A 21,471-nucleotide genomic window follows, 5' to 3' on the forward strand; every position below is an offset into this window, starting at 1 on the left:
TCTGGGTCAAATTGACCCAATCTGTTCCCTCCCTCCATCTTTCTTTCCTTCCTTTTTCCATTCCTTCTTTCCACAATCCTTTTCCCCTTCCTTCCTTCCTTGAACAGATTTGTTCCCTCCCTTCCTTCCTTCCTTCCTTCCTTCCTTCCTTCCTTCCTTCCTTCCTTCCTTCCTTCCTTCCTTCCTTCCTTCCTTCCTTCCTTCCTTCCTTCATCCTTACTACTTCCTTCCTTTTTGACCCAATCTGTTCCCTCCCTCCATCTATCTTTCCTTCCATCTTTCCCTTTGCCCTTTCTTCCTTCTTCCCCTTCATCCTTCCTTCCTTCCTTGACCCAGGAGGACAACAGGAGGGTTAATTCATTTGGGCTGATAGGAGCCAGTCTGGTGTTGAGGCCTGTTGTTGTTGTTGTTGGGAGTTTTTTCCTCACTGGGACCGACACATGTTTTCATTATGCAATAATCCTCCAATTACTTTGCATTCTGCTCATCAACCCTCAGTGGAAGTGGAAAACATCCATCCTGGTTTCCCCACAGTCTAAGCTCATTCCTCCGATGTCTCCTTCTGATATTTCAATCAAAATGTCTCAACTCAACCTGCTTCATTTTAACGTTCAGGCTTCACAGAAGTATTTACATCTAATACAGTATTTACTGTGTCGTAATATAGTTTGTTATGAGATGGAAGACATCATGACTTGCACACGGGGGATGGAGGGAAGGGGGTTGAAGTTCAGCTTGATGCACTGAGCTTGGCTTTGACACACTCGGTGAGTCACAGTGCCATCAAACATGCAATTGTCTCCTTGACTGGTTGATGAGGGAGCATCATCCCATCATCAGGGGGCCTCCCTCCCCCTGACAGCTGGTGGAACATGCCTCTGATAAATCCAAACCTGAAACAAAAAAAAAAGGCATTGAATAAGAAGAAACACATTTGTACAAACTGTGGCTTTTTTAGAATGGAAAGCAATAGCATCCACACGCAGGGGGCAGACAGAGCTGCACCATTTGCGGGTGACTGTTGTTGCCATAGCTCTAATCCCAGAGCTGTTGTTACTACAGAGGCCACTTTGATCTGTGATGATATGTGAGCTGCTGGTTCGGTTTCCTCCCAGAATGAGAACATGCAAAACATCCAGGACCCGCTGTCTTTCTCTGGCAAATATACTACAACCATGTACCTGCACACCTACAGCACCTGCTGCACAGGTAGACAGGCCGGGTGGGGGTTGGTATGGCAGCGTTAGAGAGAAGTGAACTATCACAGGAACACATGAACAATTAAGTAATGAAGAAGATTGATCAATTAACAGATTGACAGAAAACTAACTGGTATTAAAATAAGGAACTTTATAAAACAAAGATACCAAATATTCTAATATCAGTTTTACATGATGTGGATTGAATATCTGGAGCTTGTCTCTACCTTGGTCTCTGGATACATTTGAGCAACTTTTAGAACAAAACAAAGCTAAATCTTGTTTAATAGACATTTCTGACTCAGTTCACTGACATTATGCCTCTTCTATAAGTGCTACTGTTATTCTACCGGTTAGCGTTTACCATTATCGTGGAACTACCACTGTAGGTGCTTTCAGACAGACACGGTTCTGGTTCTGGCTCTGGTTCTGGATTCGTTCTGGAGTCTCAGACCCTTGGTGCTTTCTGGTGAACCAGCCCACGTTCACACTAGTGTAAGCGGAACCAAAGTGGGTGTACGTTACTCAGGTGGAAGTAAACACAACAATGGCAAAATGTTTGCTTTTTTGCTGTCCCTGTAATCCCTTTTTTGTTTTTTTTAACTTGATTAATTATTTGGTCTGGCGTTGGAGTGAACCCAGCCTTGAACATCTCTTCCTCAAATTCAAAGATAAGAATTACATTACTGTATGAAAGCCCAAAGGGAAATTCATACAACTTGTTCTTCTTTAGCTTTTCTTGAAATCCTGTAGATGCCCAAATCGCCATCAAACATATAGTTTCTTTAGCAGACCACAACAACATTTTTTCTCCATGTCAGTCGCTGCCTTCTCCTATGACATGCCACTGATGATGTCATGGTTCGCAGGGAAGAACCAACTATTTTTTGGTCCATTGACCATATTCACAGCATCGGCATCTTTCTTTACGTCGTCACTCGGGGTGGGTAAACAGACTGTATAACTGCTGCATGCCTGGCTGCTAGCCGTACAAACGTCGGGAGTCTGATGAACTGCTTTCCTTTCATGTATCCTGGTTGATACAGATTTAAGGAAGGCATGGGTTGTTAACGTCCGAAGGGACATCGGGCCATATTTCAAAGTAAAACAACATTTGGGTTAAACTGATTTAAATTAAGCTAGCCGGCATTAGCTGCAACTGCTAACGTCAACGGTAATGTTATGTGACGGCGTTGACTCTTCCCACCCCGAGTGACGACGTAAGCAAAGATGGCAACGCTGTGAATATGGCTAATGGAGAACCGACTTTTCGGGTTCTGAACCTCTAATTTCTTCGGTCTGAACGTGTCAGCTGGTTCAGAATTGGTTTGGGAACCTGAACCAGCATGAAGCCCTGTCGGTGTGAAACCCCTATGTTTCCCCTGTTTAGCAAAAGTGAAGGTTTATCTTTAAAAGACTGTGTTTACTCAGTGACTACATGTCACTTTGCAGCTTCCCTTTGGCTTCACACAGTTAAGACCTTTTCCTTCCCCTTTTCTATATTTTCTATTTCTATACTCTTCATCAACACCTCCTCCTCCTCCTCCTCCTCACCTTGCATGTCTTTTTCTCCTGTCTCTCTTAGCCATGTGTGTGATACAAGGGCAAACTGTGAGCTGTCATTTCTGCCTCTGACCCCTCTTTATGAGGTCACTCCCACTACCATGTAGCCTGCAATTGCTTCGCATTAACCCTCTATGTAGAGAGGACCTTCCTGCTTTTAGAGATGGTGTGAGGTGGGTGTGTCTGTGTGTGTGTGTGCGCCCTTATCTGTTTTCACACCTCATTTCCCCGCGCCGTTGACTTCCTCTCGGGTCCCCGTGAGCGAGGAGTGTGCGCGACATCGATGATGGAGGAGGGTTTCCGTCCAGTCTTGCAGGAACCTTTGCTTCAGACCTCTCTGTGCATACGTGCTGGTTGCCTTTCACAGACAGAAGTCCCAGTTATCACATGGCTGCTGCACCGCTGCGGCACTGTTTCTGGATCCCCAGGAGGAACTGATAGTAAGATCCTGCAGCACCGGCGCAGGAGAAAAGCCTGGTGTGGGAAAGTCTGTAACGGACAGTATGTAGGCCAAGTGTAGACAGACTTGTGGGTGTTTGGTCCTCCAGGGAATCACATTCCCATTGTTAATTTGAAGCACTACTCCTGCTAACAATGGTACATTTCATTCGTTTTCCAGCATACTGTCTAATACAGAAAGACATGACATATCGCAGTGAAGAAGATGTGACAGAAAGAGAAAGCTGGGAAGCGGCAGCAGTGTCAAATCCACCCTGAAACTCAGCTGTTGGGGTGTACACTGCCTTCTTATGGATCCATTTTGTAGTTTAGTGCTGTATCAGATGGCTAGTCAAGTTTCTAAGTTTGCAGCACAGCTACAGAGTGAAAGAATAACAGTATACATTTAAGATGATCAACAGTAAACATGGTTCTGCATAGATATCAGCCTCGGAGTAAGAGCATCAGTATTAAAAGAGATTTTTCCTGGCCTCAATTAACCACAATGCAATGCATTTGGACTTGCATCATTCAGACCTATCATCAGTAGATTGTGAAAACATACTGATGACTAAAACCACTCTTCTGCACCTCAATGTCCTGTGTTAAATGTTGGGAGTTGCTTAGTACTTGAAGCAGGTTTAGGTCCATTTAGAATGAGGTGAACATCATCAGTACAGTCTGACTGTGAAAGAGGAACAGAGGTGGATTTTCCTTTCATGTTGTTCAGTGAGCGCTGGGAGATTTTTTTTAATTTTTTTTTAGCAGAATGCTTCAAGTCTTGCAACGGGTCAGTTCATCGGCCACTTCCTTTGCAGAAGTTGACTGCGTCTGTTGTGTATTATGCATGTGATGTAGTATCTTGTGAAGCTTTCAGCGCAGCTGCTGTAGCCGTTACCTAATCCTCAGATGCTGATTTCCCTCCATCAACAGCATCCTCGGTCGACCATCATCAGCACAGCTGTAGCTTGCATCTTCACAGGTCTGTCATCAGCAGCGTGTGAAATATATCAACTTTTAAAAATAACCATTTGTAATAGGAACAACAGGACAAGGCACACTGGGACTTTGTTTTTTTGTAGTGTGAGAGGATGAGGACGGTTTAAAGAGGGTTTGAAGAACAAAAGCCAAACTTTTCATTGGTCAATTCCTCTGCTAAATGCAGACCAGTATCTCAGTTCCAGGAAGTAGAGTCCTCTCTCTGTAGCCAGGCAGATGTTAAATATCTATCTATCTATCTATCTATCTATCTATCTATCTATCTATCTATCTATCTATCTATCTATCTATCTATCTATCTATCTATCTATCTATCTATCTATCTAGATCTAAATACAAACATACATATATATGGATAGATTTATAGATGTATATAGGCTATATATATATATATATATATATATATATATATATATATATATATATATATATATATATATATATATATATATATGTCCCAGGCTGGCAGCAGAAATATGAAATAACATGTGATGAACTTTTCATCCTTGTGTGTGTGAGATCAGTGGAGCTCCCTGGTTCTGCAGTGGTCCAGTCTTGTTCACACCCTCTGCAGTGATGGAGGCAGCTGCCCCCCCTGGTGAGGAGTTGTTGAGCTGTGCCAGTATGGCCGTGTGTTTCCGCTCCCAGTTTTTCGGGCTGCTGTTCTGTAACTGACCCTGACCTCTGAGACAGTCACATGTTCATGTAATTGAACCACTGTTGCTGATATTTCCCCTGCACGTAACACGCTGCAGATAAACCACTGATATTTTAAGCGTTTCTTCAGTAAAAACCAAATGTTCAGAGATATCTATAGCAACATGAGAACACAGACACAGATCACAGATCTGGAGGTGAGATGACTGCGCTCTCCTTGTGACGCTCCAGTAAACACTGAACTGACCAATAAAAAAGCAGCAGGGATAGTCAAGGCAACCAATTAATCCACAGCTGAAGGGTGAAGGATAAAGGGTCCCCATAATCCCTTTTACAGTGTATTCACGTTGCCCACAGGGCTGCAGTGTGTGTGTGTGTGTGTGCATGCACATACACAAACACACAAATATAGAGACAGCTCACTCCTCTCTGCTCACAGTGTTTAGGGCCAGTCCTGGACTTCAAAGTGGCTGCTCTGTACTGCAGGGGGCCATTTATGTCTGTATGAATGAGCAGACTTGTTTAAAACAGGCTCACTGGTGACTTTTCACTTCGAGGTCTGTTTCATAAAAACGCAAGAGCATTCAGTAAAAGCTTCTTTGGGCCGGTCACTATTATATCATGCTTTCACTATCTAAGGCTTTGTCCACACCTGCCCGGGTTATTTTGCAACCAAAGTTTTGTTAAATAACATTCTGCGTCCACAAGAGTGTTGTAAAAAAAAACACACACCGTACACACGCAACCGTAAAATCCGCTACCAAGTGATGCAATGTAGCCTACGTGTAATACTGTACATATGCCACAGCAATAGGTGGCCATGTAAGGTAAAATGGGAAGGCTGTTTTAACCAATCAAAATACTTTAATATCTTCCAGAACCTCCGCTGACATCTTTTTGCAGTTGTTGGGGTCGCTAGCAAGAGGAGCAGTCTCCTTTGTTGCTCGTCCAGGCGCCTCCATTGTTGAATTAGGTTGAGCAACTGGATATGACAACCGAATACAGCTGACAGCATGCCAATAAACAACAACGACTTTGTCACGTCCATTTTAGCTAGCAAGCTAACGTTAACTCTAGCTAACAACCTCTACGTAGAGTAGAGGAGCTGAGCGCTAGCTGGCAATGTAAATATTTACATCAGCTCTGACGTAAACAATGGAAATAATCGCAGTTGTCATATCCACACGCAACCGCTGAAACCTTAATTGACCCTTTGTTGGCCTTCTGATTGGTCTGCTGTTCCACCAATCAGAGCGCTTCTCCCCATGTCACGTGTTGCGCAGCATTCTAAGGTTGGACAACCCTATGAAACGAGACAGGTAGACGGCAATTTCTTCGGCAAAAACTACTTTTTAATTTTTCAATATGGTTAAAATGTGCGCCTGGGGTATCAGTAGGTGACGTCACGGTGCGTTCCACCGGGCCGCCGCCATGCTGGGTACCGAACACTGAGTTAACCTCTATTCAGCTCAGTGCAGCCACATCCTCTCTGACCAGAAATGACTGCTGCCTGATGTAGTTTGGATATGGATATTTCTCATTTTGATGGCCTTGCCTTGAAAGCACACACCATTTCTGCTGAGACGAGCTTTGACAGCGCGGTGCGCCGCTCTCTCTCCCGTTAAAAGTTAATCTAGCTCACCCAGCGGACCCCTCTCTCTCTCTCCTCGTCTCTCTCTCTCTCTCTCTCTCTCTCTCAACCTGTTATTTATATGTGTTTAACCAAATACACGAAAAGCCAAATCAAATCAGAAATGCGTAGCCCACTTCTTTTTAACTCACAGACATTTATTTTAATAAAGTAATAAAATATCTCAACATTTTGCCATGGTTAACATTGAGACAAAAGGCTGCAGGGAAGAAGAATTCGGCAAATCATCTTATCACGCAAAAAGTCACAACAAACAGGTTTTGCACAATGGTTTGCACAGATAAGTCTTAAAATATGTGCAACACCTTCTCATCACAATCCACGCCAGATGGTTTTAATAACAGCTGATAACGTAACTTTACGTTATCAGCTGTTATTAAAACCCAACTCATCAGGACGCGATGACCACCACTCACATTAAACAAACCGTTAACAATTAATCCACACTCAAACCGAAGCAACAATAGTGTTAACTGTACTCAACAAGCTGTTATTACAAGGTTTACAACAGATATGACAGACAACCTGGGCTGTGTGTGTGCGTGTATAAGAAAGGGAGGGAGGGAGGGAGAGAGGAAAAAGTAGGTAAAACCTGCTAGCTGTTAGCTGTTAGCTACCGTAGCTCAGGCGTCGGTCTCCCGTCAGGTAAAAGCTGCTGTTTATTCCTCAAATGAAGCTCATGTTGAGGCTCTCCGGTACAGTTATCCATCACTGCTGTTGAATTAGCCGCTAAACTGCTGGACGCTAAAACCGAGGGGGCGTCTGTGTGTTTACAATTCACGAAAGCAACGTGAACGTACTGTAGGCTACGTCTGTCAGAGCGGCGTCCCTACAGGAATAACAGACTGTTAAATGCAAAATCAAGATGTAAATAAATATCAGAAATATCAATAAATTATCGGAATACGACATTCAATAGAGCCATGTAATAAAAAAAGGTTTATCCACTATTTTTGTGAGATTTGATGTCACAGCCATGGATGTATTAGGTCACAGCCCATAGACTGCCTTTGGAAGTCGGTACCCAAGATGGCGCTGTGACCGGCTGCGAACGCTGTGTGACGTCACGTGATATCTATCAATAGCGACTCACGATATCCGGAACGTACCTACGAGCTAGTGAGAGACAATGATTTTCCTCCAATTTTCTGAAAAGTCATGTAATGCCCGTTCAATCGCTCTTTAGCCACGTCTGTCTTCTGTCACGGACACCATTTTCTGATGTATAAGTTAATTCAAAATTTCCTTACAAGCTATTTAAATCTGCCTAATTTTCAATGGTTTCCAATGGGAGTTAACCCTTCTGTGACCATTGTTTGTCCAACCTAGCAACAGTAACCATGGAGGGTGGGACTTGACAAAGGATCAATTGGCCGAAAACTTCACCCTGGACCAAAAGACCACAGTTTCACTGTTACAAAAGCACGGTTACTTGTGGACAGAACAGTAAAACCGGGAACACAGGTTGCAAAATAACCCAGGCTGGTGTGGACAAGGCCTAACTCTGTCTGATAAAAACGGAGCTTATGTTTGCACAGCTGAAATTTCTCAGCTAAGTCTCAAATGAGATGTTGATTGAGTCGCACCGAGGCACCGGGGGCTTGTTTCACTGGGACCCAGGCAAATTAAAATCTTTAATATCTGCTGTCACACAGTTGGAGAACCACCAGATGGGTATCAAAAAAATCTTTTTCAGACATGGTGAAAGCATTCCCTTTTCCGGCCTCTCATACACTTTAATCATCACTTTGAATAATAAAATACTCGAGGATGGTCGTGTCCAGTAAAGACGGTGCTGGGAGTTAATGGTTCTGGAAACCAGCCCAGCGGAGCTAACTGGCCGTCATCATCTCCTTTCTGGTTCCATTAGCGGAGAATCAGAAAACAGACTGCAAGTAAGCAAATCTAAAGGCCTTAGAGGGGGAAGACGGACTTGAGCTGCGGTGGTGTTTCAAAAATCAGCCGCTTTTTTCACAATCGCATGTTTTCCTAAGTCGTATAACTCTATTATCTATCATAGTCCATCACCTAAGAGCTTGATGGGAGCTGATTACTTAGTTAGTCCTTGGCTTTCTCCTCGTTGCCCTCCTCCATGTCTTGGGTTACACTGCAGCTCTCTGTCTAACCAGAGAACCGGCCGTTAGCTCAGCCCTCCTCCCCAGCTGCGATGCTCTCCCCCGGGGCCACAGACACCAGTCAGGCTTCCTGGTCACGGGTGTTGTGCTGCTGCTGTCAGGCTAACCAGGCTAAGGTCACATTCCTGCCCAACATCCAGTCAGCAGATAAACATACTTATGACGATAATTTATGCCTCTGTTAGCACAGCAGAGAGAATCCGCCCCGCACAATGGTACAGGAAGATTCCTGAGATTATTGAACTAACAGCCTCCGTCTATCAATAGGGGATCCTGCTGCACTACATTTCCTGCTTTTGACCTTCACATAGACGCGGTCTGTATTCCCTCTGTAGCTTACTTGTAGACTTTTCCCCCTCTTCCTCTGACATTCTTCTTGCAATGCCTACCCTGCATTAAAATGCAAAATCCATCTGAATCTTATCTGGTTAATCCACACTACATGTGCACTCAGCAGCATACACTGCAGCGGGAGCACAGTCAGCTCCGTCTGACCACCACAGCTGCATCTTGATGTGATCTTAACACTGAGCATGAGTATTCTAGGTGCAGATTGTGTAAAAGTATCCACCTGAGGGATAAAAACACATGGTCAAGGATAGATAAATGTGAATGCCGTGACAGATAGAAACCCCATCACCATAGAAACATCACAGGAGAATAGTAACATCGTTACTGTGTAGAAATATCAACGCTCAGGATAGAAATATCAACATTCAGAGCAGAAATAGAGCCGGCTGAATCAGTAACCATAGCCACTGTGAGTGAGACACCTTAACACACTGCAGGTAGATATGTGTCATCATTACCATGATAAGGGATGTGGGTTGGGAATAGATTTGACTGTTAAGGCTTTAACTATTCAGTAGGTCAGTGATTCTATTCTCAGCCGAAGGAGGATCAGATCTTACTAAAACTCAGTCTGTAGTCCTGAAGTATTTATTAAGACGTGAGCATGTGTTTGTTTAAAGCGTGTATGTACAGGCGCAGGGCGATCATGGGATACTTTCTGGTCTGTGTTGAGGAACTCGGTCGTTGCCAGCAGCTACCTCAGCGGGAGCACAGAAAAAAATCCACAAACCAGACTTTCTGCCCAGCTCAGCCCAGCAGCACAGTGCGCCGGCCTTCACTGCTCAACAGTCCTGCCAAACTCACACTGCATTTTCGACCACACTGAAAGAGTTATTATCAAACAGGACATTAAAGGGATAGTTCACCCAAAATTGAAATTTAAGGGCTGGGAGAAGTTTCAGAGTCCTCCGTGGCTTCTCTGAGTTACAGGGGGTCTCGGCGTAGCAGTGCATGTCCATATAACGGTTGCAAATGGATACCAACTGTCTTCGTAACAAAAAGACACACCAAAAAACATCCAAATACCTCCATGCTGCTCGTATGTAATGCCCGTCTTGTATTGAAGCCCTGAAATGAGAATTTGTCCCGAAAAAAATTTAAATAAGTCTATTTTTCAAGCTTGTTTGTAGCGGAAGCTCCTCTTCCCGGTTCGTCAAATTTGGATGAACCAAGGTCCGTCCTCTTCCCAGTTCATCCAAATTTGACGAATCGGGAAGAGGAGCTTCGAGAAGCTTCCGCTACAAACAAGCTTGAAAAATAGACTTATTTAATTTTTTTCCGGGACAATTTAGCATTTTGGGGCTTCAATACAAGATGGACATTACATACGAGCAGCATGGAGGTATTTGGATGTTTTTTGGTGTGTCTTTTTGTTACAAAGACAGTTGGTATCCATTTGCAACCGTTATATGGACATGCACTGCTACGCCGAGACCCCCTGTAACTCAGAGAAGCCATGGATAACTCTGAAACTTCTCCAAGCCCTTAGCCCTTAGAGGGTGAGTAGATGAGTGAAATTTCAATTTTGGGTGAACTATCCCTTTAATGAATGTGCATCTGTATTTGCAAGTCACAAGATGATCAACTATTCCTGTGGGTCACGAGAGGATCCAGTTTTTGTTGTCCTAGTTAAAAGATAAAAATGAAATTTGTCAGGTTCACCGTCTGATCTGGGAAAAAAGAGTGGATGAAGCCAAAAATGAAATAACAGTCGTCTGTAGTATTGGCTTTCTTCTCATGCAAAATTGATATATACTTGTTTATTATTATCTCCCACACCAATGTAAAACCAGCAGAGCTGCAGAGCAGCAGCAGGCCCTAATTGCTGTTTTGAAAATGAATCAACACACTCAGCTCTAGTTCATTTATCTGGTTGCTGAGTCCTCAGAACAGCTCAACAAAAAAAAAACTTTAATAGGAAAGCGCTCCCATCAACTAATTAATAGATAGATGTTTTATGCAAACGCCCTTCCTGTAAACTAGCACTTTTAATTTATCTTATAACCATGCAAATACGACAGTCCATATAAGAAAATAGCCACACAGGATGTTCCCTGTCCTTGACATTTCAATCAGTGGCTGTGAGCAGCAGTGGCTTTTCTGAGTGGCTTCAGATAACTCTGCCAGGACCTAAAGGATGTTGTGTGAGCTTAGTGAGTGTTAAATCTCACATACCTGCACAAAACCCATCCTGCTGGTTGGTGTCAGCATTTAAGCATCTGTAGGAGCCTCAAAACACCCTGCAGATACAAGACTAGCACCAAGGAGAATGGAAGTGAAAAAGGCTTTGTTGCACAGGGTAACAGATGGTGAGTTGAGGCAGGGTGGGATAACAGGAAGAATTAAAACACATTTAGGGTAAAATGGTTATGTAAAGTATCAGTTTATGTGCCCATGCGCCCTTTTAAACCAAGAAATAATGATCCGCATTGCAGAGCAGCAAGTAGTCGATCTTTTTGTAACTAGGCTCTCTTAGAGAATTACACCTGAACATTTGCCTGATTGTGCCGTCAGCACACTGGTTGCTGTTCACGTCAGAGCTTCTGTTTCTATGGAATAAAATGAAAATGCATCTCAAATGCGCCCAGTTCTGTTCTCAAAAGAACAAAAATACTCTGCTGCTTGTGTTTCATAATGTATTCAAGAAATGGGCCACTTTGACTAACAAAGACAGGATTAGAAGGAAAACATGCCGTCAGACGTGCACGTTATGAAACCTTCAGGACCACCTCGTGAATTAGAACAGAGAGAGAATGCACTGTAATGTGAAGGACATACAATACCAGGTTTGGAAAAGTACAAGGAGCTGGTAAATATAGATTTTAAATGTTTGAAGTGGTGAGAAAAAAACACACACAAAAAAACAGCACAGTTATTTGGATGCTCATTGTACTGATGTTGGAGTCAGAGCCTCTAGATCTGCTTGCAGGAGCAAAGCCAATCTGGTGTGGAGCTGAGATCTGTTGAAAATGTGCAAGTGGGTGCTGTAAACTAAAATCAAATTGTCCTGAAAATGCTGATGTTTGAAGGACTGTAGTTGTAATGGAGGAAGGCTTTGGCTACATTGCACCATTCACTAGACAAATGTTTAGCTACTTGCTAACAGGCTAGCAACAACTAGCAAGGAAAACAACAGTTAGCATGCTACCTAGCTTTATATGATCGACTGTCCCGGGCTGGCTGCTGTGTTAGCCGTTAGCTGCAGCTACACCAGCTGCTTACCATTGGAACAGACTGTCACTATAGAGCCACATAGTTTGCAAAGACTCAAGTATGAACTTGGTTACATGCTGTCATTCCCACATCCCACCACTCCGACATACCACTATTCCGACATGTGAATGTCATTGGCATTGCCTAATGGGTCGTTCAGACCAAAAGCCTCAAAAGCCTCAAAAGACGCTCTTGACGCTTTTCCGCGACGCTGGTGGTCTGAACACCCTGGCGTTTTTGACGCGCGTCAAAGAAGTTGACGTCGGTTGTGGTTGGTTGAGTGGGGGACATCTACACTCTGATTGGTTGCCGCTGCTCCGCATCATCGCTCATTAGCATAAAGTTGAGGAGATTTCAACTTTCTCCTGACGCTCTCGCCGCCAAAACGCGACGCCAACGCCTTTGACGCTCTTCAACGCTCCTCGACGCTGGTTCTCATTGAAAATGAATGACTTCCGGCCACCGCGACGCTCTCGACGCTTTCGGTCTGAACGCACAGTAAGCCTAACCAGTGCAAAATCTTTTGGGGAAAAAATACGCTATTAAAGGAATTGTTAAAGGCAGGATGTTTAAAAAAATAAATAAAAAAAAAATACTGTCATTTCGACCATAGGAGGCAGGAATTGTTGGAATGATGGGACATTTGATAGAAAATTTGCCATGTTGCCATTTAGACAATTAGAGGCCTATGTCAGACTGGTGGGATGTTGGAATGGCGGTTGCCCCCCATTAACTTCACTTTACTCAAGTATGAACGTCACTTTCTGTTGAGATGGAGGTTTCATTTCAGGAAAAATATCTTTGAGGAGGAGAAAAGCTAACGGTGCTAACATGAGTTTAATATTAGAGTATCTTGAAAACATGGCCACAAGTGACAATTATGGTAGGACAAGTCAACACTATACAACGATACGATGGTCTTCACTTCACACTAAAACTTTCTCCTCACTAGAAGTTGGTCACTACAGTAGTAAGACGAAGCTACTGCAGTGTAGTCTATAATGCAACAGTCTAACACTGACATCGTGACATAGAGACCCTGGTGTATCTCAGGTTTATTTTCCAGTTTCGGTATCTTTACTCTGGTTTCGTTAGATGCTGTATTTTGTCATGAAGGACATATTGTCAATGCAATATGTCACGTATCCTCACATGAGCCATATTAGGCTGTATGTTTATCTTTGTGACTGTGTTTTCATGTTTATTTGGCCAATGTGTGTGTGTGTTTGTCCACATCACAATGATATAATAATAATGAATGCACGGCAGGCCCAGTTTCAAATGCGCTGTTTACTGTAAAACAGCCACCTTCTCACACAGATTGTATGTGGGAGATTGAATGACTGTGTGTGTGTGTGTGTGTGTGTGTAAGGGAGAGGCCGGGTGGATGGGCATGGTATTAGGTTACAGAAGGCACGGAGTAGTTTTCTCTCTCTGACTGTCTCAGATCAATTAAGAGGGAGAGTGGGGGAGAAAGTGAGGCGGGTGATGAAAGAAATGGAGTGGATGAGGAAAGAGGAAATGACTGAACATTAAGTTGACAGGTGGAGGAGGAACAGTGGGAGGAGGAGGAGAGACGGCGAGATAAAAAAGAAAAAGAAAAAAAAAGGCAAAGGATATTGCTGAGGAGAGAGAGTAATGAAAACGGCCAGCGACGCAATAATCACAACCGCTGCTGCTGTGTCACCTAAGAAAGAGATGATTCTTGAAGGAATAACAGTAACACTGAAGCCTGCAGGGCAAATAATCTCTATGATTCAACCACCAAGTTTCATCTTCGCTGATGTTCACTATTAAATATGCTCTTGTGGATGTAAGACAGCGCAAAGCTGAGAAAACAAAGAAAATCAAGCAGTGGACAGGCAGAGGTGACATGCAGGAAGATTTAGGTTTAGATATTAAAAGCAGTGAATTTCACACAGTTGCAATAAATGACAACCAGCATGAAAATACATGATTAATCAAGAAAATGCGACATTTTTTTTTTTTCAATTTATCACATTTCCTTGTTTGTGACACATCGCAGCGGCGTGGAGAGCTCCGTGCCCGATGTATGCGCCGTAGAGCAAATCAACAGATTATTATTCAACAAGTGAGGGGTACAAAGCTGCTAATCAAATGTTGAGGATGTCTCCAGCTGGGATAACCGTCGCCCATATTTGTTTACCGACTGTCTCCAATTTGTGTTTACGTCTCACGCAGCAAATATTGCTTTTGAAGGGGAATGTAATGTGTGAAAGTCATTCTGCAGTCAATGAGACTTCATGCTTCAGGAGGATGAAATAGGTTCTATTGATAGTAATGGGAATCTATGTCCAATTATACAGGTGGAGTAAGAGACAAAAACAGAGCAGACAATAGACATGAAGCACCGCCTGTTACGCCCAGTTGCTCTCTGTTCATTATGCTGTGTTGGAAATGTGTATAATTAGCAACATGGGATTATTTAAAGATGGGCTTAGTGCACCACTTAATCTTTTGCCATGACTTAGCCTTCTCTCACACACACACTTTTCTGTCTGGGCATCCTATGAAAACTTTTTTTTGCCTTGTTTTGAAATCCGCGGCCGTCTGAGTTACTTTCATTTGAATTTTTTAATGAGCTTATCTTCAGTCGTTTTTATTTTTCAGATGGTCGACATCTTGATTAAGAATCAAACCCTCCATCTGTAAAGCTCCACAACAGGGAGGATAAACAATTCTGGAGACTGGCTTCATAATTACGTCCGTGTTTTTGTCCTGAAGAATAGAGGATAAAGATAATTGTCACTTTCTTAAGCCTGTCAGTCTGTTTCCATCAGCACTCAATACCACAACACAATATATGTTATTTTAAGTAAAATTGATTTTGACGAGGAAAATTCAGTTCAGGAGTTCAGTCTCTGTCATTCATAGAAAAATCTAAAGGAAAAACACTTTTCTACCAAATCTCACCTTTCCATTGGCACTGTGAAGTTACATTATTCTCTTCAACAAAACTTTATAGGCAATGTAAGAGACAACGAGATGCACTGAGAAGCTGAGATAAAAACAGATAAAGATGAAAATAGACACAGTTTACCTGGAGTTCAAGTTGCATTCACTCAATTTTTTTTCCCACCATGTGGCCACATCACAACAAAACGTAAACTGCACTGATAATAGATTTCATCTTATGCAGTTTCAGTTAATATGGCAAAATGTTAATTTACACAGCCAGTAGATACAGAGCAAAGTTATCATTCATTCAGAGTTGTGTTTTATCCATCTGATGAATGTCAGTCCAATATTAATTCAGCTCTTTATAAATCTTCACCAGACATGAAGCTATATTTCTAGCTGGTGAACTCCACTGTGTTCACCAGCTGTTTGGTGCTGGACAGGTCGAGGCTCTGAAGTCAGAGAATGAGCTGAAAGACGCCAAAAAGCCAATAAGAGTCACTGAAAATTTCACCATCATAGTCTTTTGATATATTGTTACAATGAAAATGTTGTTAAGTGCAGCTTTAATTACTTCTTGATTATTGTCAGTGTACCACAATGAATAAAAAAAAATAGAAAGTAATCAAAAAAACATTAAGATGTGATGAAATCCAGAATTATGCAATAATCACTAATCAATAAATCTTTTGTCATGTGACTTGTGTCATTATAATTATATCCTAGGAAAGATACTGTCTCTGCATTTGCGATCCAGCCTAACTTTTATTTTTTTTAACTTCAGTAAATAAATGAAAATATCCATATCTAGATGAGTATGAGGATATAATGGATTGTTCCCTGGCCCGGGACCGATCTGTGCGCCAAATGTCGTGAAAATCTGTTCATAATGTGGCGAGATCCCCTGCTGACAGACAAGACGAGCTCCCTGAGTGGAATCAAACATCCCGTTCCTCTGTGGAGAACACAGAGCCGTCGCTCTGTCTCCGTCTCTGTCAGCAGGACGGACTCGATCACCACTAAACATACAGCTCTATTTACACGTTATATGCTAATACCCGCCCTGGTCTCATTACCTATTCTCCGTACCATCACCAAGTCACTACTTCTAAGAATCTCCTGCTCTAATTTAAAGCAGCGGGATGATTCGTCCTGTTCTCTCCCGGCAGGTGAATTGCTGTTTTCCTCTTCAGTCTTGTTGAATATATCTGAAGACGGGGCGACGGGAGGAGGATGCAGTCAATCACACGTGATAACGTCCCTCCTCGTCCCTCTTTCTAATCACGCCGTTCATGAGCGGCGTGATGGATAATGTGTTGTACATGTTTCCTAGACAGTTTGTCATGCGGTGGATAGATTGTGTGTTATCGGGAGGATTAGATTATTTAGAGATGGACTCACAGTGCGTCACTTAAACCCCTTAAGGTGATATTTATACTGCCCTGACTTTTACACTGCATGGCGTCTTCACTTGTGATCGCTGCTGTGGCTCCTTCTACTATTTATAACTGTCTCTTTCTCTTCTGTATCTGCCTCTTTCTTCCCGTTTCCCCTCCCCTCCCATCTTCCCTCTCTCTCTGCGTCACTGTATCTGTGCATTGAGCATCAGTGTGTGCTTAATGACAGAGGTGCAGAGGCGGCTTGGATGGAAGCTAAAACAGAAGCTGTCCTCTCTCTCTCTCTCTCTCTCTGTCTCTGTCTCTCTCAGTCACACACTCGGCCCCAAACAGAATAACTGTTATTTAAAGACTAGAGCGGGGCTCGCTCATTTAAAAAAAAAAAAAAAAAAGCTTCAGAGAGATGGATGGATGGGTGGAGGAGAGGAAGGGAGAAGATGGAGGGGGTGAGGAGAGGGAGCCAGGGAGGAAAAGAAGGGAGGTTCCTCGTGATAGAAGGGCATGATGTCATCTTTTAACCCTATACCGCTCCCCTCTCCTCCCTCCTCTTCTTTTCCCCAGATCCCCCCCTCCTCTCCTCTCCTCTCCTCTCCCCTCTCTCTGTCTCTCTCTCCAGCAGGACTATATTTAGAGTTGTGCAGCTGTGTGTGTCTGTGTGTGTCTGTGTGTGTGTGTTTTGATGCAGGATGCTTGGCACCGCTCAGTTGTATATGTTGCTGCTCCTTTTCTCCAAATCCATCCACCCCTCCGCTCTCCTCCGGCTCCCACCATCTTCTCTACGTCACATGCTGTCTTCTCCCTCTCTGTGCTTCTCTCTTCATCCCCTCTCTTTTCCCTTTCTGTCTGTGTGAAGGATGAGACTAGAGATATCCTACATTTCTCCCAACAAATCCCATTAAAATATTAAAACTAACAATGAAGTGACCGACTTACTCGTATTCTCTATGTATCCAGAGGCTTTTATCATTTATCCTCTGTGCCATAGAGCACGATTTTTGTTTAAACTATTAAAATCATATGTTTCCTTGTTATAATGAACATATGAGCTGTCGTGCTCTCTAGAGCATCGAACGTGTGTTAATTTGTGGCTGAAAATAAACAATTAATGCACTATTTAATCCAGTTTGAATAGATTAACGTGTGTTTTAATAAATAATGATCAAGGTTTTACATCAAATTCTATTGAAATTTGAGTTGTTTGAAATGTTGAAAGAAACATAGCTAATCTGACACAGTCTTCTCAGAGACAGACTCAGATTCTCAATGTTTCTGAACAGCATTTCATTCAGACGCATCGGTCTCTGAACAATGTGAAGAAGATTATTTAGATTTTTCCGTGGCCATATTTTTGTTGAATTAATCTCTATTTTCATCTTGCTCTAAATTGGACTCTCTGTCTTATTTTTTTGTAATTGCTTTTTTCCCACCTCCACCCTCAGCCATCTGTGGAGAGGGGAGCTCCCAATGAGACGCTGGATGTACATGATATTTAACTTGCATAATGTCATCTACATGAAAAAAAATTATTATTTTATTCTCTTCCACATCCTAAATAGACTTATGATGGCGTCTGGTATACCTATTACAATATAAAGTTGAATATGCAAATTATGTATAAAGTTCTAGCATTATATAATTAACTTTTATGTATTTTTCGCCCTTGGTGGGCAGTGGTTCTATCTCTAATTGATACAGTGTCAGACACAGTTTAACCTCAGCATTCATTTGGAGCCATGTCTCTTTCTGAATATAAGAATATAAGCCAACTGTTCACTGTGCTTTAAAGAGGAACTATGCAAGTCTGGTAGCTTCTCCTCCGTTTTGCTAACCCTCCACCCGGCCATGTGCATTTGTTTTTAAGGAAGCCGGCGAAAAATCACTCCATGGAGCGGTGGATCCGGTTATATAACATATACCATGTTATGACATGTATATCTGTGTAGTCTTAACTGTCATAAACAAAAGATTACGGGTTACGGAGCGCGTTTGTGTTGAGACAAGAGCTGGGACACCGGGGTGGGCGGCCAGGTACTACACTGATGTTGCAAGGTGATTTTCAGGCATGAGACGCCAGGTGGAAGGCAGAGAGCCTCCATTCTCACTCGTAACAAGTCACAAGTCATGAAGTTAACCATCACAATTACTCTGAAGCTTTTTAATTAAAGGTACATTGTGTAGGAATTACTCCCATCTAGCGTTGCGGTTGTATATCGCAAGCAACTCAATCGTATTTTTCATGCTGCATTCACGTGAAATTGGGCAGACGGCAGACGGACGACAGCCACTGCACGTAACGGCATAAATATTTCCTACCGTCACGCTGCCACTGAACGTAAAAACATGGAGACACAACATGGCAGCCAGCACCGAGCTTACCCGCTCCATGTAGATATGAATGATATGAACGGCTAATTCAGAGCTGGAGGAACACTTCACTTTGTTGATGGGGATGATCACTGATTAATGAAAAACATACCTTTGAATGAAATAATCGATTTTCGTGAATAGATAACAGGAGAAGTTACACAATGTCCCTTTAAGGTACAAATGTAGCATAGCCACGGGAGAATCCTGCTTAGTTCCTCTTTAAATGTGTTTTTGGTGTCGGTCCGGTTGTTATTAATCCAAAAATAATTGGCTGAAAGAAGCTAAAGTGGAGTTGAGGGGAGGTGGAGTTGGTGATTCCCTCTGTGATTCCTCATCAGTAACAGTGACTCCTTAGATTAGAGTAATTCATAATGAAGATTTTTAATAAAAGAAAAAAGATGTGTGCAGCTTTAAAAAGGGAGAGGTGAGCAGGTACAAAAGGCAAAAGTAGCCTAATTAATTATTCTTTGTGGGTGTATGTGAGTCTGTTTATTTACACACATGTCTTGGAGAACAATAGCAATAAGGATATTATTACAAAGCTCCATCTACTTTTTCATAGCACTGATAGTTTAGTTAACGGTAAACACTAAATTAAATGACAAATGTAATTGCTTTTCCTAACCTGCCCTGTGTTTTCTATGTCCGCTGTGCCAGACAGTTTGAACATGTATTCATAATTACAGACATCTAAGTTTGGTTCAAAGGGAACCGTGTTAAATCTCAAGGGTCTTTCTGAGTTAATGAAGGAAAATAAATAAAGACGTTCAATTTAACTAGATGCGTTTAATGTCGCATTTTAGATTTTATGGTCACAGCTCGGCAGTTATTGGAAGCACCAGTTTGTCAGAAACATGAAAATAGCTCAGTCATCAATGACTCACTCAGTGTGATTAAGATCTTAGTTAATATTCTAATCACTGCGCTGACATGATATTAAAAGCTGCTTTGAATGAATGAGTCTGAAGTGACCTGTGTTGACCTAATAATAGTGCAGCTAGAACAAATTCACTTCTCTCCGTTTGGCTTCTCCTCCGTCTCACGATGCCAGTCTCTGTCTTTCATTTTCCTTCCCTTCACTCTCCCACACTTGCTCCCACATGACCCGCCGAGTTCCTTCTCTCCCTTCGTCGTCCCTCTCTTTTCCTCACCTCCTGTCTCGCTCTCTTTCTCCACAGCGCTCGTACAGTTTATCTTTCCCTTTTTCTTTTCACCTCGCTCTGTTCTTCTTTCTCAGTCCCAGCACGGCACATCTTCATACAATTACTCTCCATTAAAAATGGATTAGATTTCACCTTCACAGTCTGTCTACAGAGGGAGAGAGGGAGGGCAGGAGAGACGGGAGGAAAAAGGGGGCCTCTGAGAAATCAGGAGAGGACGAAGTGATGGGAAGGATGTGAAGGGGTAGATTAGGAAGTGACGGAGCAAGAGAGGGAAAGAGGGGGGCGAAATAGAGGTGTGGAGAGAGTTTGTAAAAAATGATAGAAGAGGAAAAAGAGGTGTAGGAGTGGTGGGGGGTCAGGAGGATGAAAAGATTGAAGCAGCAGCTATTTCAACCAGCCAGAAGACATGATTACAGCGGGGCGAGTGGTCACCTTGCACATTTATTCTCCCAGCAAAGTCAGCAGAAACAGTTCACTCTCCTCAAATAGTCAGAAAATACCAATACAAACTTTGGTAACACTTTATTTGACGCCTATCTCTATAACACATTATAACCATACTTAATAATGAGTCATAATGTAGTTATAGCACTGTATAACTATAATTATAAACACTCATAAATGATCATAATGCTTTATAACAATAATTATAACGCACTATAAAGCATTTTATCATGACTTATAAGGTCAGGTATTATAATATGTTATAATTGTTAGTAACTCACTGACAATGACCACATCGATAATGCATTATAAATATAGTTATAATGTGTTATAATTGGCTTATAAACGTGTATAACTATCATTATAAACACTCGTAAATTATCATAAGGCTTTATAAAAATAAGCATAGGACATTATAGAGCATTTTATAATGGCTTATAAGATCTTAGTATTATAATAGAGTTATAATGCTCTATAATGTGTTATGCTTACTAACAATTAAAACGTATTATAATACCTGACCTTATAAGTCATGATAAAATGCTTTATAGTGCGTTATGATTATTGTTATAAAGCATTATGATCATTTATGAGTGTTTATAACTATAGTTATACAGTGTTATAACTGCATTATACCTCATTATAAGTATAATGTGTTATAGAGATAGGCGTCAAGTAAAGTGTTACCCAAACTTTTCTTCCACACAGTCTCTGGTGCAGATTATGTCATGAATTTAGTAAAAAGAAAATTCAGATTATAATCCAAAGTGTATAAAGAGTCCTCAGTGGTTATTGACAGAACAAAGGGCCACTTTCACAGACACTGTGTGTGTCTGGTGCCTCGACTCATCGAGCAAAGGGCAGTCCTCGTCTTTTGTTGTGCAGCTCTGTGCCAGAGGGAGCAGATGGTCCTGCCGTGCCCACATAAGGTGAGGGGGTCTAGGGCTGGAAGAGCTCTAGTCAGACCCCCCCTCC

General features: G+C 42.3%; 1 protein-coding gene across 1 annotated transcript in view; it reads left to right on the forward strand.

Moving 5' to 3' along the window:
- ppp2r5b (protein phosphatase 2, regulatory subunit B', beta) overlaps window positions 1-21,471 on the forward strand; it is a gene marked incomplete at both ends in the record, with an annotated part of 41,600 nt that overhangs the window by 375 nt on the left and 19,754 nt on the right. The gene's annotated exons all lie outside the window — the stretch shown is intronic.

The sequence above is a fragment of the Trachurus trachurus genome (genome assembly GCF_905171665.1).
Source record: "Trachurus trachurus genome assembly, chromosome: 18".
Taxonomy (NCBI): Eukaryota; Metazoa; Chordata; class Actinopteri; order Carangiformes; family Carangidae; genus Trachurus; species Trachurus trachurus.